Source organism: Plectrocnemia conspersa, unplaced genomic scaffold, assembly GCF_051122295.1.
Source record: "Plectrocnemia conspersa isolate PC_06_02 unplaced genomic scaffold, ASM5112229v1 ptg000004l, whole genome shotgun sequence".
Lineage (NCBI taxonomy): Eukaryota > Metazoa > Arthropoda > Insecta > Trichoptera > Polycentropodidae > Plectrocnemia > Plectrocnemia conspersa.
The window spans coordinates 6,641,661-6,645,885 of record NW_028277168.1 but is presented as its reverse complement, the minus strand read 5'-3'; positions in this window follow the sequence as shown (position 1 = coordinate 6,645,885).

The following is a 4,225-nucleotide window of genomic DNA, read 5'->3' as shown; positions in this document are numbered from 1 at the left end:
GCCCTACAAATAATTTAAATTTGTATACAAATTGATTAATTGATAATTTTCACCCTAATTTTAGTTTACTTTTAGTCGCCCATCAATGAAATATTCAGGATATTTGTAGTTCTAAATAAAAAATGCTGTTTTTTTGCTATAATTAATTTATGGTGAAGAGAAAATTTTCCTAGATACGCCACTGTCTACGTTGAGATGCTATCGTTATATAAATTAAAAATTAATATGCTAATCAAACATCTAATGAATTTTGTGGTTAATATTCTCGAGACACAAAATCAACATATGATTCAGGAATCTCACTCCATATATAATATAATATAGCATTTGATTTCATATATTAGATAGTGAGCTTTAGTAAAAAAACTAATAGCTTTAAATATATATTTGAAAATGATTAATTATTTTACTAATAGCCGGAATATATATTACGTATCTACAGAATAATGGGACTCGAAATTTAATTTAACAAGAGTTACTATCGTGCCATATGTGAAATGGTATGAAATTTCTTGTAAAACAATCCAGCTGCAATATATCATCTATGTGATACATTTCTACCGCCCTTTCGTAACTACAACAACCATTAATTTGAACTCAACAAATTACTCGTGTTAATCTTACATTTTTCACTCTTCGTACGTGATTAATCTGTTCCAACGAGTCTTTATTCGCTATGTTCCATTTTACTCCAAACACACGTTTCTAAACGACCGTTGCATCATTATGTATGTATTATATACATAAGTACGTTCGTTTTTCTGGTATGTTCGATCGTTACATGTGTTGTGTATAAGAAATTACGTGTTTTTATCGTATTATTAGTATTTCCATAGCATAAATTACTTGTTAATAAAACGCGAAGAAGAGAAATTTAAATGTGGCACGTGATGCCTGTTGAATTAATGGAAACTTCGCGAGAAAGGCTGTTTATATTCTCTTTATAACAAAGTAAATGTAATATCGTGTAGTCATAAGGGGATTTTCTTGCATTTCCCGGAATTTGAATGCCCTTGACACGTCCCTGCCAGTAACCTTTTGTGAAAATAGCATGTAATTAACAGAGTAAAGTTACCTTTGTTGAATCTACCCACTCAGTGAAAGATAAATTTAATAATAGCGTTTGAGAAGTTATTACAAGTCGATCTATTAATTTAACATATTATATAAATCATAATAAAAACAATAATAATACCATAATAATGAATAAAAAAATATTTAAAATTAAATAATAGTATAAATCTGTACAAATATATGATATTTTCGGCATTCTTTAAATTGACTTTAATTTTTCTAAAAAAAATATCGATTAGAGACAACTATAATATACTGAAATAAATATTTTAACTAATATGCTTATCTAAGTTAATAACCTTTTATTTTAAATTTCAATTTTCAATCATTTCAACAGATGTCTATAGTTATTTTATTAATTTTATATTTAGCGTAGTATTAAACCATTCTTTTGTATTTTTGAATTAAGGATTTAATTCATTTTTTTATAAAAAATACATTTATGACAAAATAATATTTTTTTTACAAAATACTTTTAAAATTTAATTGTAATTATTTAAAATTTTACTAATGATGACACTTAATTTTATTATAAAATAAAACATCACATATAAGTGGTTACTTTAACATATATAATATAAATATTTTATTTTGGATATTTTATATGGATTTTATTATTATTAGCAAAAATGAATATTATTTTTTTATTTACTTTAATTTTCTTCTTACAAAATAAAATAACTCTTTGATAAATAGCGATTCATACTAAACATAATTCAAGAAAGTGCCCAAGAAACTAGCAGCTATCCAGAAGAACGCCGCATTCCTACTACCTCCTGCAACGTGCGGGTGGGAATACGTTTTACACGCACGACGGTGTATATTACGGGGTAAAAACACTGTACACACTACTCCACTACATGTCGACGCTCGGATTACTACTTCGCTCCAAAAAGTCTTCGCTACTCGAACCTCTTCGACTATGGACTTACGCCTCGCCTCCTATTCGAGCAGTCCCCACCTCAACTCAACCAAAGTCCTACTATCAAAGTGAATTAGTACGAACTGTACGCTTCAATAACAATAAATATTGTTTAAATTACCTGCCTTTTTACTTAGCCCTTGAAACGTTTATTATTCTTAACGTAAGATAAGATTATCAAGTGGGCAAAAAATTATCAATAACGATTTTTTTTCCATTGCATAAAGGATGTAGTATGGGACTTAGCAGTACTTACATATGGTAAGCGATTGCATTATGTACTATCCATTTATGTAGCGTAATAAATCGTTCGCTTACAAAAGCTTTCGAATTAATTTTGCATAGCAAACTGATGCTGCGTCGGCATAGTTACATAGTCGCTCTGGGCGACTGCCTGACTATACTAAGTCAGACGGTCGAACTGGAAACACCTGCTTTTTCGGGCTTATAATGACTGTCATATATGGCCGTTTTCTGATATATATACCATTGTAAAAAATATATTTTTAGCCATCGATTTTTTAACTATTACGGATTTAGAGATGAAATAAAATCTTTATTTTTGCAATTGATATTTTGACCTATTTGAATTAGGTAGATTTTGTAAATGTAGGTTTGATGGATTTGCTCTAAAACAATAAAATTCGCCGGGTGTTAGCTACCCGCTCGATGATGATATTCGGAGCTGACCGCTTTTTTATGTTACAATCTGACGGATTTAGATACACATTTGTCTGCCTTAGGATTATTTTCCTCTCTTAATTGATCATGATACTTTGCTACGCATTAAGTTTGAAAAAGCCATAGACCGCTCTGAAACTTTTATTTTAATTGTAATAATCCGTTGTAAACTGACAAGTCTAATGTGTTATATAATAAGTCTGTTCCAACTGGATAAATCGATCAGATATAATCAATATCTACAAGTAAGTATTAACCACTATACTGATAGTCTGGAAATCGGTGATATCTATTTAATTAATTTTAAATTATTACGTGTATTATATTTTAAAGTAAATAGATGTCACTTCTGCACCTGGATCGGTTTTTAATAATAGCGCATATTTATAAACAAAAATTCGAGTCTGCTGCCGTGGCTCGAACCCGTGACCTCCAGGTTACCTTACATATTACAATATTCCGACCTTAAATATTTTTTAGCGTGTCTTGCATAACGAATTATTACACAATGATTACTATAATGTTTATTCGTTAAAATAAGCAAATATTATTCGCGGTAGTTCTCAAGCATTTTTATAGTTTGACACAAAATAGCAATTAGTGATTTATGCAATCTCATAACGTTAACAATAAATAACACTAGTTTAAAAAGTTTCTAATGTATAAACTGCATTTAAAATAGTGATTTTACTAACGCATTTTAATCAATTTTACGGTATTGATATATATATATAAATATATGTTACAGTGAATGTATTTTTTCAAGGAACTTATATTTTCACTAGTATATATATTATTTCACTTACTAGGCAGTTAAAGTGCATTTAACTGTATTTATTTACTATGCTGATGCGGTGCATGTACGCTTAAAATATATTTTAATATTATAATTTAGCTGAGAGCACATTATAAAATTGTATGCTACTCTAAACTGTCGTTTTAATTCAATTATGAAGTTGAGAAGCGTCCATTTGCTGTTCAAACCGAAACCTATTTTAAGCGAATTAACCAAACCAAACTTGACCTAATGAAAGTTCTAAAACTATAGTTTTAGAATGCCGCTCGATTTTCAAATCCTTACTTTAATGATAGCTTATGTGCACAATATCTTTGTGATTTGTAAATGAAGATATTTTCTTACAATCATCTATGTACGTGCCAATGGATGACGCAAGGTCATCCATTGGCACGTAATTCCATTTATGAAAACTTTTTTACAAACAGATATTATATAGCACGTCTTCTTTAATATTTAAAGAATTTTTATATATATGTTTAATATTATAATCCCATATTTTTTATTATTAGAAATTTTCTAATATTCAATAATTTAAGCTTATGATGTGATTTATTATGTAAAACCACTACACGCTAAAGTCGCTAATTTAAAATGCACAAAGTTTGCATTCTCAATGAAAACTCTTTGTTAAATCTTTATTTTAATATTTTTATTAAGAATTTTTGTTGTTTAATAATAAATTTACTGTAGTCTCTAGGACTTAATTTTCATTAAATTGTACAAATTCATATTTAAACAATGTACATTGT